At 42.1% G+C, this 17,318-nt stretch overlaps 1 protein-coding gene across 7 annotated transcripts in view; it reads right to left on the bottom strand.

The window, feature by feature from the left end:
- LOC147436102 (uncharacterized) overlaps nucleotides 1-17,318 on the bottom strand; it is a 101,800-nt gene that overhangs the window by 69,982 nt on the left and 14,500 nt on the right. The window contains exons 2-3 of one of the 7 annotated variants that reach the window (XR_015185156.1): nucleotides 5,568-5,761; nucleotides 5,049-5,489 (exon numbers count right to left, since the gene is read on the bottom strand). The exons of 5 other annotated variants lie outside the window; for them this stretch is intronic. The gene's annotated coding sequence lies outside the window, so the exon portion shown is untranslated. Of the gene's footprint in view, nucleotides 1-5,048; nucleotides 5,490-5,567; nucleotides 5,762-17,318 lie in introns of those variants that run through there. One more of the 7 variants, XM_086489003.1, reaches the window with a different exon arrangement.

The following is a 17,318-nucleotide window of genomic DNA, read 5'->3' on the forward strand; positions in this document are numbered from 1 at the left end:
CACCCCTTGGTGCAAGGGAATGCAAACGCCCGTATTCATCCATTGAAACTCTTGCACATTCCGGAGGAGCACGCAAACGACGAGTTACAGCCACAAGGTGATTTGGTCTTTACTTGCATGATGCATTCTTACTTCACACTATTTTCTAACATTTATGTTTATTTGTTGCCAGAAACTTCATCCAGGATCAGGCATGCGGTGGAACAAGCCAAGATAATCGAGTCAACCTTATCACTAGTTGTCTCAATACCGAGGACGTGATTTCTATCTTACAATCACCTGGAGGTCAGCACATTAAGGATGCAGTCACCAAGGACCTTATGCGTAAATTAAGAAATGTGGTTAGTGATGATGATGTTCAACAAGCTTGTGATGAGGCTGGAATCAGCACCAAAGCCTATCAGGCAATTTTTCAACTCCTAAAGGATGCCCTCAAAGAACATGGCATTGTGGAAAACCTATTTCCCGTTCCTCACAAGGTCAAGCTCGCAAAGAAGGCAACAAACGAAGATGTGTTCTCCCGCATTGGGACATACCTACACATTGAGGACACAATGCCAACTTCCCTTTATGCTTTGTGTGCAACAAAGACAAGGGAAAAAGGTAAGAAATAATCCATAAGACCTTCGGAGAAGGGCTTTCCTTACACAATGTGGAACAATATTTTCGTGGATCTTAGAAGGCTTCAAGAAGCCATGCTTAGATTTTACGAGTTACCTGAAGAAGGTGACACACTTTACTTTTTTCTTTGGTATTATTCTTATCATAGACGCTGAAGTTTAAGGTCTTAGCACTATTTATTTTGTAGTGCTTGGCACAAAAGTTGCTTTTGTGCTGAAACTCGATGAGTGTAAAATAGTGAAAGACCGAAGGTTAGAGAGGCTAAGTGTCACTCTAATGAACGAGGCCCTTCTGCAAACCAAGCGAAGGGATTCAGTCGAGCCATATCCCACCCTATCTTTTAGCGTGTAATCAGAGAAATACATTTGGTGGTTGGGTGCTATTGAGGTGCCCAAAGAGACCAATGGAGTACTTTCATGGATTTTTGAGAGAACTCCATGGATCACAGAAGTAATACACTCCCAAATTGTAGGTCAGAAGTTGGAGATTGAGGGCTTTGGTAGTTATGATGTGGAGTGGCACTTAGGTGGGGATTTAAAGACCATAAAGTGTTTGCTTGGATGCAAACAAGGGGCTTCTTCTCTCATGCCTTGTCCATTTTGCACTCGAGGGTACAAACCTAATGGACAAAAATCACATAAGAGCACTGCAAAGGCTGGTTACATGCTTCCATGGCAAGGGCATGGAGAACAAGGGTTAGATTGTCATGATGTCAGAGATGAAGGTAGAGAATAGGAAGCGTCTATTCTGAGATGTCCCATGCTCAATGCCCCAGACCATGATCAAAAGGACCACGCCTGGAATCCAATCTTTCGATTTCCTCTATCGAATGTACATTTTTGTACATTACACGCATTCGTGCGCATTTTTGATAGGCTATTGAAGCTCCACATTGACTATGCTTTCACAATGAAACCGTTGGAAAATTCCCCGAAAGCGATCGAAAGAGTGGAGGTACTCTTGAATTCCATTGGCTGTCACGGTGGAAATGTGTCTATAGTTGCTGCAAAGAACACAGGGGAGGCCCATGAAATTGCTCAACAAGTGTTAATGAGTGGACAAAAAGCTAGACACTTTTTGAAGAGAGTTTCCCAAGGAAAGCCAAGTCGATATGATGCTCAAAACAGCTCCAACCAGCAGGCAGGTAACCTTTGGGAGCTTTGGAAGGAGTTATGCAAAGCTACTACTGACAATGATTCAAATGGCAAGCTTGCAAACAAGCGCAAGCAAGTTTGGGCCCATTTTGATAAAATGGTCAAGCTTATGGACCTTAACAGCACAACAAAAGAACAACGTCAATCATTTCAAGAAGCTTTGGCGGATTTTACCAAGGTCTTCACCCTTTCTTGGGGTGAAAATAATATCACACATTACATGGTAAGTCATTCATGGTGTATTCATTACAAGGGATTGTTTTTATTTAATAATGTGGATCGTTTACTCATGTGAACAACATATCTTGTTTGCGCATGGTGCATTTTTTATGCACAAGTATGGATCGCTTGAAATTTTTAGCACTCAAGGCATGGAGAAGTCCCATTATCGAGCAAGGGGAGTGTACTTCAAAAATACTCGACATGGTGGTGGAATGGTGCAATCCAATTATTTGGAGGAGATGTTCAACTGATTTTTTCGCACAACATTTGCTCGTAAGCTCACAATGGAGCGTGCGCGACAATCCAAGATTGCTATTGAAGTGCGCAAATGGAGTCGTCAAGAGCATAGCAACAAGTGGCAAATGTCACAAGGTCCCACCAAGCATGCTGATTGGTGGCGATGCAGAGTGCGACAAGGATCAAAGTGGATACTGCGCAAGTCACTAAACGTGAACGCAGGGTCCAACTCTTAGCGACATGTTTATTTAAAAAATAATACTTCTTTTAAAAAAATTAGTGTGAACAGGGCCCTTTTTAAATGGGCCCTTATAAATATTGCATGCTCTCATAAATCACTCATTTCTTAAGAACAGGTGAGCTCTTACCAACGAAATGGCGTGCACCAAATAAACCGCGAAAGAGCATCCGCCTGCTAACAAAAACACCCTCCAAGGATGTGAGAAGCCGTCATGGCTTAAAGGCACAAGAAAACAACCACGAACACCTGGCCGTTCCAGGAACTCTTCTGGTAGTGGGCATGGTGGTAGGGCACGAGAGTCATCAAGGACTGTTGACTCTCCACCTCCTCAAGATATAACACCTAGAAAGAGAATGAAGCAACGTGCCCAGCGCTGGAGAGAAGCAGAGGGCCAGCAAACATCAGAGTCCGATAGGGAGCAGCCGTCGCGCCCCCAATCACAAGCAGGACCATCCAGGACTCGGGTGGTCCATACAGACACCGAATCAGAGAGTGAGCCACCATGGCTGCGAGAAAAAATACCGCGCACACACCGGGTGGCCGTTGGGGGGAAGACATTGCCTCAAGGCTAGGGAGCTCTCCCCACACGACAAGATCGGCAACCAAGGGAAGAAGAAGAATCAAAAGAGGCTGTAGAGCCAACCCCTAAGCATGTAAATATGAGCAAGTCTAAGTTTTTCAAGAAGCCTAAACGCTGCCCGCCAGCAAATGTGCAAGTGCCCCCAAGACAACCGCAGCGGCGCCAAAAAATAGCAAGGGCATTTGCAGAAATCCGCCACTACCAGAAGACGACAGAGCTCTTGATTCGACGCGCCCCCTTTGCTCGCACTGTGAAGGAGGTGCTTCAAGGCTATGGAAATCAGTATAGAATGCAAGCAATAGCGCTAGAGGCTATTCAAGAAGCTGCAGAGGCCCACATCATTTCGGTGTTGGAAGATACCAACCTATGCGCCATTCATGCAAAGCGAGTGACAATACAGCCAAAAGATATGCAGCTTGCATGTCGATTGCGATGAGACTTCGAGCATTAGCCGAAGTTACCCCTCTTTTTGTATTGCACACCCTTATCTTTGTAATGATTTGACTTTCCAATGACAATATGATCAACAATTGTGTCTACTCTGTCTATTATCTTTGTAATTTCAAGTTCTATATGTAATTGCAGTCAATTTCAGTAAATTTGTGCATTTTAAGTACCCTTGGGGGTAGATAAGCCTATAAGGGGCCAAAAAAAGGCCCATCCAAAACTGATGGATGGGCCATTTGCGCGCCCTTGTGGCCAGGCCTTTTTCTGCCCCTTTTAGGCTTATCTACCCCCAAGGGTACTTAAAATGCACAAATTTACTAAAACCTATTGGTTTTGCATCAATATTTTACATGGATCCTTGTGGACACCTTTTTTTGGTCATTTCAAGCTTTGAATTCCTTATAGGATATCAAAACAAATAACATATTGTGATACCAAGTGTCTATGCAACATTAATTTGGATTTTTCAAATGTCCAATGTAATTGGACTTTTTGGTGGAGGGGTGTACTAGGTAGAGCTAAAGCAGGTGATAGTGTGCTGGAAAATTCATTTCATAATTGATTTCAGCTTTTCTAGTGTCCTTGAGTCTGAACATATGCTGGAATTGCCATAAAAAGGGTGCATTTAAATGAATGATGCAAAACCAATCCATTGCAGTATATTTGTGCTTTTTAAGTACCCTAGGGGGTAGATTGGCTTATAAGGGGCAAAAAAATGCCTGGCCACAAGGGCGCGCAAATGGCCCATCCAAAACTGATGGATGGGCCATTTGCGTGCCCTTGTGGCTAGGCCTTTTTCTGCCCCTTTTAGGCTTATCTACCCCCAAGGGTACTTAAAATGCACAAATTTACTAAAACCTATTGGTTTTGCATTAATATTTTACATGGATCCTTGTGGACACCTTTTTTTGGTCATTTCAAGCTTTGAATTCCTTATAGGATATCAAAACAAATAACATATTGTGAAACCAAGTGTCTATGCAACATTAATTTGGATTTTTCAAATGTCCAATACAATTGGACTTTTTGGTGGAGGGGTGTACTAGGTAGAGCTAAAGCAGGTGATAGTGTGCTGGAAAATTCATTTCATAATTGATTTCAGCTTTTCTAGTGTCCTTGAGTCTGAACATATGCTGGAATTTCCATAAAAAGGGTGCATTTAAATGAATGATGCAAAACCAATCCATTGCAGTATATTTGTTCTTTTTAAGTACCCTAGGGGGTAGATTGGCTTATAAGGGGCAAAAAAATGCCTGGCCACAAGGGCGCGCAAATGGCCCATCCAAAACTGATGGATGGGCCATTTGTGCGCCCTTGTGGCCAGGCATTTTTTTGCCCCTTATAGGCCAATCTACCCCCTAGGGTACTTAAAAAGCACAAATATACTGAAATTGACTGCAATTACATACAGAACTTGAAATAACAAATTCACCAATCAAAAAACAATTCATATCACCAATTGAAACAATTTTCAAGATTGACAAATGAGATTCAAAAGAATTTTCAATATAGAGAGACAATTTCAAATATTTTTTATTCCTTCCAGCACGGTGATTTTACATCATGTATCTGAGGAGTTCATAATTTTTTTGACCATTTCCTGGCGCCTATTTTGCGCGTAAGGCAACTCCCTAGTCAAGAGAGACTGCGCTATGGCATTTGGGTCAGTTGAGCCAATGGAAGCATGTATGCCTATCTGGGCAAGCACTTTACCACGAAAGCCAGTGCCAAACGCTGTGCATACAAGGAATCTACGCACTACGAACACTTGATGCGCAGTTTGAGCAATGGTGCTCAAACACAAAAACTTGCTCAAAGCTTTTAACAACCAAGTCATAAAATGGGCTTGGGGAGTAAATTCATTATGGATAATGGCCACATCGCCAGGGGGGAGTTGTCCTAGGTAATGCGCAAGGGAAGCTTGAGGTCCAAAGCCCGTCCGCTTGCCACCCGTCCTTGCAGCAAAATCATCAACCTCCACAACATCCTGTCATAAAACGATGAAGGTAAAGAAAAAAGACAATGAAGGATAAAATAGTAACATGAAAATTAGGATACATTTTACCTCCTCCTCCTTGTCGTCCTCCTCCCTGTTGCCCTTTGCATCTAAGTCAATGCTCCCATGCACCACAGATACAAGCTTTGGATCATCAGATGGGAGGTCGCATAATGGCATAGGCATCCTAGCAGCCTCAACCTTGGCTTGCGTGGCTTGGAAATCTTCATCAACCACGTGCAACTGCTCTGCTACCAGGACCTCTGCACATACAATTGCAATAGTGTCAGCAACAGAGTCCCCATCTGGCAAGAGCTTGCTTTCTAGGGCATCTGGAGTATTGTCTAAGGGACATTTGCTGCTGTTGCATAGCACGCTCAAGCATTCATCCATGCGCAGGCCAAATGCTTTTTCCAAATCATGGAGGAACACATACTCCTCCCCATCCACTAACACTGAGGAGAAGCGGCTGATTTCTACCTCTGGGATTGCCACATCTGTCAGTGGTAGTGGCACTGGAGTGTCACTAGGTCCAGCCGCAACTATGGATTTCTCAACCTCTTCCTCAAGACCCCTAAGGTACTCTAGCCGGTGTGCTTTTCCTTCTGCTGCAGGGTTCATGGGGATAACCTGCTGCTCCTTGGTGTCCTTGATAAAGGACCCAACTTGAAGGTGTGGTAAGCGGAGCTCCTCCAAATCAGGTTCCTTGCTCACTAAGAAGATAAATGTTGCTAGCCGAGAAAGGTACTCCACCCCCAACTTGCGCTTCTTGAGCGCTGACACCCCAGGGGCTTGCTCGTCCAAGTAATGGCCTGCATCGGTTGCAATTTCTTAGAATCGTTGCAACCGCTTGGAGAATGGGCGATCACCTTTGTGTATATAGCGCAAAAGATCGCAAGGCACCCAGATCCCTGCATGTGGGGGGATAGATACATAATATTTTATGATGTGCTCCTCCATGAATGCAGAAATCTCCTCAAATGCATCCATGTGAAGGGAAACTGTGGCGTCAAGGTCAGGGAGACGAATAAAAAAGGTGTGGAGGTCCAACTTCCCTTTGTATTTGGTGTCCTCAAGGAAGATAATGAAGCGTGACAAAGGGGTGGATGTGGGTGTAGATGCAGAGGCTGTGACAGCATCCGTGTCTAGCTCGGGGTGTGGATAGAGAGTGGAGGAGCTCAAGAGTTGCAAAAGTGAAAATAGTGAATGAGTTAGGTGGCCCCCCTTTTATAATGGACACTTTTTTTAAGACATAAAAAAAAGGCACTTTCACCAAAAAATGATTTCTCATCCCAATGCAAAAAATTATATTCAAAGGCATTATTTGCCAAAGCAAATCATGTTGATTACAGCGGGGATCAATATGAAAATTGCAAGAGCTACAAAGTTATAAGATCGATAGCATAGTTCCATCTATCCCCCAGTCCTCCTCGACCTTCAATTTGTCTTCCATTCTCTTCCCAATCTGCGGACATTCATTACAATAAGCATCTAATGATCGACAAACCATGATGTATTGAAAATGTGGTGGAAGGATTCTCACCTTGTGACCTTGTAAACGAAATTGTGCTTGTTGAAGGGCCTCAAAACCCATAATAACCAAATGTTCTCGAACATTACTGAGAGTCCAATGCTTGTTCACTTGGACTGCCTCCAATTAAGCATCGTTGGGAATCTTCACTGCAATGTCAAAGCTTGCAATAGCGCCGTCTACACTCTATAAGGGAGTCCACACTCCAAGATTGCACATCCAACGATCATAGTGAAATCGTATGTACAAGGAGGTGCAGGATTTCAAATAGTGCATTCCAATACCTGAAGCTCCAATCTTACAACGGTACCGGTCCCCGTTGTGCATGCCCTCCACAAAACCCCAGTCCTCTTCTAAAAGCCTTCCTAATTCCTCGTAATGCGCATCTTTACATACAAGCATTGTGGTAGTCTCCACAAATCCAAACTCTTTAAAAATGTGCACAAAACAATGAATAGGCAAACACCAACTCAAGCCCACAGACCTAGAAGATTTAGAGTATTTCAAAGAGTTTTGGACATCCATTATCATCTTTTGCTTGAAAGATGCTACCGACCACAAATCTGGGACCGGCCACTCCATACTTAATAAGGAAGTTACTTTGATGGGTTCAAGCGTTCCAAATGCTTGTGTAGAAGTAGGGACAATATAGGAGTGAAAATAGAAGAAAATCCTTCTTTGAACCAGTTTGGTTTTGCAAAGATGTGGGAACATTATTGCTCCAATATCCGCATGTATAGCATTGAATGTGCCGGAGAGACTATGTAGTGGCTGCTCCTCCACCAACGTGGATGGAAATATGACTATAAATGCATGACAAATGTTAAGTATGAATCCATAATAACATTACACTGTGATTTCACAACTAGCTTTGTATTCTCAAAACATGTACTCACAATGTGTTGGAAATCGAGGTGGTTGTTGCAAGTGCATGGTGGACATTGAGAAAACATGTTGCACAATGGCTACGGTCCCCTTGTCTTTGCGGTTCTTGAAGCCAAGGAGCTTTCCTTTCCAACAAAGATCCAAGTTTGCACGATTCCGCACATGATGAGGGCCAACAGCAGATGGTTGCATGTATACCCAAGCACCTTTGGTGAACTCTTGTGGCACCTACTCATCATCTACACCTCTAGTGTTGTGGCATGCAAGTGCTGTGACCTCATCCTTTGGCTGCCTTTGCGAAGTAGAGTTGGCCATGGTTGAGCAAAGCAAACTAGGAGAAGGAGAAGAACCTTGCTTGTTGCTACAATGTAGGTGGGATAAAGTGATATGAGAAAGTGGTTAACCCTTGTGGCAATGGGAGGAGAAGGTGGACAACCCTTGCTTGGTGTGGCACTGGGAGGAGAAGGTGGATAACCCTTGCTTGGTGTGGCAATGGAAGGTGGTAGGGGAGGAGAGAGGAGCTTCCTTGCTGCAGCAATGGAGATGGTCTAGAGAGAGAGAGAGTGTTGGAGTAGAGGATGAGTGTGATGGTTGCAACCAAGGAGGGGCTGGAAAAGGGGTTCTAGAGAGAGAAAATCACTTTTTGCCTAATAACTACTTTTGGGGGAGCTCTGGATAGCAAAAAAATATTTTTAAAAGGTTTTTAAAAAAATTTGAATTTTAGGGTTTTTGGATGCACGTTTTGACTTTTTGAGATCAAAAAATGCTTTTTTGACCATAAAATAGTTTTAGGGAGTTTTCAGAAGATGAAATTTGAGTTTTGAAAAATTTGAAAAATTTCAAATTTTTGGGATTTTTTCAAAACCGGATAAAAAAGGAGGAAAGTTGGAGGTTCCATATGGCCCACCCCCCCCCCCCCCCCCCCCAACCCCACCTTCTCACTAGGTAAGAGCCCATTTAAGAAGTGTAAGACTACTTTGTCCCCCTACATTTTTGAGGGCATAGAGTGTGTCCACCACCCTCTTCTCATTGGCTGGCCTCTAATTAACCTTAATCCCAAAGGGCCCGTAGAGGGTTCATATTTTTCCTAATGTTAGTTTAGATTATATTATAGGTTAGACATAATGATTATAGGTTAGGTTAGAGCTAGCGTCAAATTAATAGTAGTAAAAACGCAATCGGATTTCGAAGATGACTCGTATACTTCTAAAAACGCAAACGAACTTTGGTTAGGTTAGGTTATAGGTTAGGTAGATGTTGTAAGTTAGGTTATATACATTAAGTTAAGTTAGATATAGGTTTTATGTTAGGTTAGATTATAGGTTAGGCATAACGATTATAGGTTATATTAGGTTAGAGCTATCGTCAAACTAATAGTAAAAAAACGCAATCGAACTTCGAAGATGACTCGTGTATTTCTAAAAATGCAAACGGACTTCGGTTAGGTTAGGTTAGGTGATAGGTTATAAGTTAGGTTATGGTTATGTTATAAGTTAGGTTAGATTATAGGTTAGGTTAGAGCTAGCGTCAAATTAATAGTAGAAAAAACGCAATCGGACTTCAAAACTGCACACAGACTGGAAGAACCTTAATATATAGTCATTGACCAATAAAGACGAGATTATTACCTTGTGGTCCTAATCTCCATGCACCTCTAGACCGAGGTGTGCAGAGATCGGGCCTGGCTAGAGAATGTGAGGTTGTTAGAGCTAGCAGAAAATAGTTGAAAAAATGCAATCGGACTTCAAAAGTGCACACAGACTTCAAGAACTTTAATATATACTCATTGACCAATAAAGACGAGATTATTACCCTGTGGTCCTAATATCCATGCACCTCTAGACCATGGTGTGCGGGGATCGGGCCTGGCTAGAGAATGTGAGATTGTTAAAGCTTGTAGTTATAACAACTAGAGTGTTTTAATTATTTGTTGCATCATTGGTAGATAAAGTATGGACAATAGGATGGCGTGTCCTTGTGCGCATTGCAATCATCATATATTTCGAAAACAAAAAATCTGCGACCAACACATACGCAATCATGGTCTCTTTCTGACAGAGCAAGTACAAGACCCGCGTTATCAATCTCATGGTCTAGACATTGAAGGTCAAAGTCCGCAAGTAGATATTGCTCCAACTTCATCCCAGAGAAGACAATTTTCAAACGAGCAGCCATCAACTGAGTCCTCCCAACCAATACCTGAAGCGGAATTTCAAGAAGTAGAGATGGAGTAGATGTTGGACGCGTTCTTTGACATGGATTCCAACATAGAAGGCGACAACATTGAACGCAGTACTGTGGACCAACATCAGCCATCCCGTTCATATCGAAGGCATGATAGCAATGATGAGGAGGGCGAGATGATGAAAAGTCTTGCACGCATTGCCGCTCTACACTGGTGCAAAAATCTCAGTTCTTCGTACCGCATTGGCAATGCTTAATTTGCAGTCTGTCTACGATTGGTCTGACGCCTCAATCACAGAGCTTTTCAGGTAAACATATTTATCCTAAGCATGGTAAAGTGCAAATTACAGTTCATATAAAGTGATCAAAGGGCTGACTTGTTCATGTAACGCCAGGTTGCTGAATGAGCAAATCTTGCCAGAAGGGAATCACGTGCCCCCTACCCATCCAGGCGCTAAAAAGATTCTTATTAATTTGGACTTGGATTATCAGAAAATACATGCATGTCCTAATGATTGTATACTTTTTTGCAATGAGTATGCAAAATTGGAACAGTGTCTCAATTGTGGATCAAACAGGTACAGGGAGGACACACAAGGAAAATTTATCCCAGCAAAGGTCCTTCGACACTTTCCTATCATTCCAAGAATAAAGAGCATGTTCAGGTGCAAGTCCATAGCCTCTTTGATGACATGGCACTCAAATACTAGATCGACAGATGATGTTATGAGGGTACCTGCTGACTCTCGTGCATGGAAGCACATAGAGGAAAGTTGGCCTATATTTAAGAACGAGGCTCGATGTATCCGCTTTGGTCTGGCAATGGACGGAGTAAACCCATTCGGATTACGGAGTTCGTCATGGAGCACGTGGCCTATTTGTCTGGTTAATTATAATCTTCCACCATGGCTCGCTATCAAGAAGGGCCATCTGTTGTTGTCATTGATCATCGCAAGAAAGTACAAAGCAAAGAACATGGACGTCTATCTGGAACCACTTATAGAAGAGATCCAAATCTTGTGGATAGGAATCGATGTGGTTGATATGTCCCAACCAATCGAACGATGGAATGTACATGTGCAAGGCATTCTCATGTGGACCATGCACGATTGGCCAGGGTATGGTGAGTACTCAGGTAAGTGCCTTTAAAACCCTCACATGCATGTGATTCATGGCTATATCAATGATTTTAAATATTAATATGTGATGTTTTAGGCTTGAGTTGCAATCATGCATGTCCGAAATGTGGTCCTTGACTTGGCTTTCGCCGCTCTGAGCATTTGAGCAAGACAGTTTACGAGGAGCATGGTAGATTTTTGCCTGAAGGACTTGAGCTACGTGGACCAAACATATGCAAACATGATATGCATCCATTGAAAGCGAGCAATTGGAAAAACATGTGGCTGGAGAGGGGAGATTGGATGCCACCTGGAATGAAAAGAATTTCTATTTTCCATGATCTCCCGTACTGGAGTGACCTGTTGATTAATCATTTGCTCGACCCAATGCACATGTTCAAGAATGTGGGGAAGATCATCTAGAAGACCATCACTGGAAAAAGGGAGAGGAAGGCCCAAAGAGATGACCTGCAGGCTGTGGGTCGAATGCCAGAGATGTGGCCTCGACTTAAACCCAATGGAAAGTGTTCTATACCAAAAGGTCCATGGGTTCTGAGTCGCTAGAAGAGCAACAAGTGAAGAAGACTATATCTTCATTCAAGACTCCACAGGTGCATGCGATGTTTGGAAACGGCTTTTACGAGAGATGACAATCTCAGTGGTCTTAAGTCCCACGATTGGCACAAATTTTTACATTTCATCTTACCAATTTCCATAAAGGGTTCTCTGATAGATGACATTAGAAGAAAAATCTACAAAATCAGTGAGTTGGTACGCTGGATCAGTTCAAAAGAGATAAGAGAAGACAACATCGATGCAGCACGCTTAAATGCTATTGAAGCAGTGTGCATGGTGGAGAAGTACTTTCCAACAGACATTCTTACCATCCAAATGCATGTACTTGTGCATGTGGTCGATGAAGTTGCAGTTGTTGGGGTGGTCCATAGCAGGTGGATGTTCTTCTTGGAGAGATTTATGAAGACTTTAAAGGGGTTTGTTCGTCAAAGGGCTCGCCCCGAGGGTAGCATGGCCGAAGGATGGCTTGTACAAGAGTCTCTTGTCCTCATCAATGAACTTTTGGCCTTAACACTAGGTTGGTAATGGGACACTTTTATGTCCTGGGACACTTTTATGTTCTGTTAAGTGACCATTTTCCTTGAATTATGTCAAGAGTTTCAAAATGGATTTTGAGGTGCTATCTATCTAGAAAGTTGTCTCGTGAGCTGAAAAAAACTCGACATTTTTTTGGAACATCAATTCCATCTTTAACCTTGTCCTTGCACAACATTTCACAACCTAAACTGTGTGAAAAAACGGGTCCTGTTTTTGCCTTTTTTCAACTTTTTGCAACTATACCACTCTAGAATTCATGTTTGTGAGGTCTATAATGCTAGAGAACTATCTTTAGTAGTCCTTAACATGTCCTGATGCTTCTAGGGAGAAATAAATATAAAAGTTGTAAGTTATGACCAAATTACAAAAATTGTCAAATCCTGTATTTTAGCCAATTTTGGCTCTTCTATGATTTTTTTGGTGGATTTCATGATATCCAAATGCATTTTTGATTTTCTATGTCGCATATTGTAACATAAAGCTAATATTTCTTGAGTTTTGGGGCACCTAATACCCTATTTTGCATAGTACACAACCATGGTTGATTTTTTCAATTATAGAAGAAAACGAAACATTCTAGTATATCAAGTATAGCTTTTTCAATATTGTTAGTTTCTTGTGACAACTACATGCATTTTGTAGGTAGTAACCATATCTAGTCATAAGGATCAAATTTGGCTAGATATTGAATAGTTTCTATGGGATTCTACAACGCATAATATTGAACCCAGTTTTTTCATGTTTGCTGTATTTAGCACTTCATCTTTGTCCCCAAGATTCCCCTTGGTAAGAGATGTATTATTCTTTTGACATGCTCCATGGCTCCTTATGAACATAAAGGACAATAGGGAACCAAGAAAACATGCATATATTATTTGTATTGAGCGTGGCTATAGAAACTTTGATGATAGGTTTGCAGAATGGTAAAAATTCAACTTTTTTGTACCTATTTATTTTGGCAAAACAAAAAATAGTGAGTGAGAAGCAATCATATGTTCTGATCACCAACCATTGAAGTTAACTAGGGAATTTATATCAAGTCCTACAAAAATCCCTAATCTTATTTTTATGCAACAAAACGTAAGAAATGACTGTTTTGATGAAAATGCACTGGTCCATCAACTTTGGAGGCTTGGTGTGACCAAAAGATGAGAAATTTTACAAGTTTCTTATTTTTTCCATGTATAGTAGGCCTTGAACTATAACCTCATTAAAAGATTTTACAAAATGAGTGGATCTACTATGGTTTTGGAGGTTTTTTTCAAAACCCTGAAATGACACTTTTATGTCCTGTTAGGTTACCAACCTAGTGTTAATTGATCCAGAGATGCCCCGAATGTGGACTACTGAGTTCAATGTCAAGGTGAAAGAGGACGAGCCGCAGGGACAAGGCATCGTTAGGAAGATGGACATCACAATGCGAGAAAAGGTTATGAGATTTTGCTTTCTCAACTCAAACATCATGCAAAAGTGGCTAGAGAGATATGAAGGGGAAAAGCAACAACCTTTGACAGATCGCCTTCAATTCAAGTGCAACCGTGCAAATAGAAACCTTCCTTTTCCTGACCATCTTCAGAAATTGCCCGACTTTCCAATTGGGCGGTGGTTAGATGCGACACTCTCAGAGGCAAAGAGGATGGAATGTTGATTACTGAAGAGGAAGAGGAGATGTCAAGGAGTTGCAATTGGCATGTACATTTCACAACTTCCTTTTCGAGCTATACATGAAAATTAGTTTGCTTTAATAACTTTTAGTCTGTTTCAATTTTGTGGCTGCAGTATCACAAATATGGAGCTTTGTGGTCGCATGGGAAGCACTTCAGAGTGCAACAGATCGACAAACAAGGGGTCACTTTCGACAGTGGTGTTAGGGAAAGCTTCATGCAAGAAAGTAGGAGTAGTGCTAGGAATGAGAATACAGAGACTGACCAGCTTGAATACTTTGGCTACATCCAAGACATCTTGAAGATTAGCTTTAGAAAGTTTGAGATGTTTATCTTTGATGTCAAGTGGTTCAAAGTTATTACCAGCAGCCCTAATGCAACTGTGCGCAAAGACAAGAGTGGGTTGATTCAAGTGAACTCTAGGCAGGTGTGGACAGATGTGCGGGATACATTCGTACTTCCATAGAATTGTGAACAAGTTGTGTTCATACACGATCCACTATGGACAGAAAATGATGAGAACGATCTGTCTAAACCCTGCTGGCTCTATGTCATTCAAGTTGCTCCACATAGCAAGCGTATGAAGGATTGGATGTTGATCTCGAAGAGGTGATTCATGAACAAAGTGCAGGACTGACTCCAACTTTAAGTTTAGATTTTGAGGTGGATGTCAGCATTGAGCAATTGTCTGAACCTAGAGATGAGGTGTCAAATAGTGAAGCTGATGTGGAGAGCGACAAAGAAGTAGAGCTCGATGACAAAGATGCAGAAGTATAGATTGAGCTAGACATCTTTGGTGCATCGAATCTCATAGAGGATGAGAGATTAACTAATGAATTTTGCTAGGAAAACTTTTGCATGGCTCTTTTTATTAGTCTACAATACACTTTAGATTTTGGTCATTTATGTAGCAGTTTCATTGATTTGTTTCATTTGTGTAGCAGTTTTGTTGATTTGTTGTTTATATTGATTAAGCATTTCTTACATAAACTAACGTATTTTGTGGGTTTTGTTTGTGTATGATTTGCCATGGCCGATGACGATAAGCCCTACTCTCCTAGTTTTAATTTTCTAGTCACTCCGACCGGCATGTTACCCGAGCAGATGGGTTCATTTTTGTCTCAGTTCACACTTGAGCAAATCGCGATGGCACAACACCTTTGGGGTGCATGTGCAGGTACCTCTAGACCTACTATGGCCGACCCTACCCCCGGGACTCGTGTGGTCCCTACACCTAGCGGCCCCACACCTCAGTCTAGTGTGCCCCCTACGCCTAGGACTCGTGTGTCCTCTACACGGACGAGTGGTTCATCCTCGAGACGACATCACCGTCGTTCTGGAGGTGGTGGTTGCTATGGTAGTGGTTCTACCGATGCGTCCACACCACCGAGAGCGCCCACCACTCTCTTTAGTAGATAGTTCACTGATGGGCACACCACGTACACCTTGGGGATCACACGAGCATGATCCTAGCAAGGTGTACAGGAGCAGGGATGGGGCTGTTGTGGAAGATAGGGTGGGAAAGGAAATGCGACAGAGGATTTGACAGCTCTATATGATTCAGGTTGGTCATACTGTGATGGAGATTTGGGAAAATCTCGATCTTAAGAGAAAGAATTACATTGTCGATACCATTCAGAGAGAGTACAGGCCCGCAGAGGGGTAGGACTAGGTCTCAAATGCCTGGATTTTGAGCATGGCTAGGTCCACAATGTCACACCATCGGTTAGAGGCCAGAGACAGGTTCAATGACGGCGATACCAAGCCGGATGGTTGGACGCAGAGGAGTGGATTGAGATTGCACGAGAGACACAAGACAATCCCAATAGATTTCAGCAGTAGAGAGATGCAGCCAGAGCCCGTTTGTAGTCTACTGGAGCGTCACATCTTGGGAGTGGAGGCTACGATACGCTTCGACATGAGTTTGTAAGTATTATACGTATGCTTTAAATTATTGATAGTATATATGTTATTTGAAGATTTATCTAATGATTAAACCATAATTTTGCAGGAAGTTTCCGTGAAGCGCCTTCCGACACGCCAAGAGGAGAAGTATGGGTACAAGCATGGACTTGTGGACCTTTTGACCCAGCTGTAGGAGGAGGGAGAGGACGTCGATTGGGAGGCATTACCATGAGGGATTCTCACTCAGTGACCTCTTGCATATGTACAGTTTTGTAGTACTTATGTTTATGGTTTATGGTTTATGGTTATGGTTATGGTTATGGTTGTGCAAGGTTATGGTTATGGTTATGGTTGTGCAAGGTTATGGTTATGGTTTTGGTTCAGGTGATGGTTATGGTTTTTCTATGATGGTATAGCAATCGTGCTATGGTTATGTTATGGTTATGGTTGTGCAAGGTTATGGTTATGGTTTTGGTTCAGGTGATGGTTATAGCTTTGCTATGATGGGGTAGCAATCATGTGATGGTTATGGTATAACAAGTAAGTTATGTTAATGGTAATTGTTATGGTATGGCACACAGGTTATGTTTATGGTTTTACAGTTTTTGACTCATGTTTTAATCATGTTAACAAGTTATGTTATTCTTACAATTTTGCTAATTTCCATACACTCGCTCTTTAGCATCAGCTTGTAGGTGGAGTGCGGTTGCTTGTGCACTCTTACTTTGGGCAGAGAGGATTGTTTTCTTTTGCTGTAGTACACTTAGCATTAGTTCCCAGCCCTCTCTGCCCAATTTGTTTTTGCAGGTTTTAGTTGTCGGTATAGGTTACGGTATCACCATCGGTAGGTGTCACGGAATAGGCGTCGGAATTTAATATATTAATACCAGTGCTTATTCCGTTGATTATTCCGATGCCTATTTATAGGCATATTCTGATGCCTACCACACCGATAGTTATACCGACGCTACGATACCAACGTCTCTTCCGAACCTTATTTCAGTGCTTTTTAGTTTAAAATTTAGCGCTATTTCGTCGGTACGTGCGCCGACTTCTGCTCGACGTCTTGTAGTGAATTCGCTACAAATTTCCATCATACATCATTGAAAAGTTTTTGGAGCATTGCATAGCCCAAATGGCATCACCAGATACATGAATGCTCCCCATTCAGTGATGAATGTAGTTTGGGTCCTATCCTAAGATGCAATCTTTACTTGATTGTAGCAATTATAGCCATCCATAACTATGCATTCCGTGGCTTGCAATCTGATCTAGCATCATATATGTGAATGGTAATGGAAAAGAAACTTTAATGGTCTGGGAATTCAGTTTTTTGTAGTCCACACATACTTTCAATTTCCTATTCTTCTTAGGGACTACCACTATAGGAATTGTAATTACAACCAATCATTACTTGCTA

This window comes from Adiantum capillus-veneris, chromosome 18 (genome assembly GCF_014529385.1).
Source record: "Adiantum capillus-veneris isolate H3 chromosome 18, ASM1452938v2, whole genome shotgun sequence".
NCBI lineage: Eukaryota > Viridiplantae > Streptophyta > Polypodiopsida > Polypodiales > Pteridaceae > Adiantum > Adiantum capillus-veneris.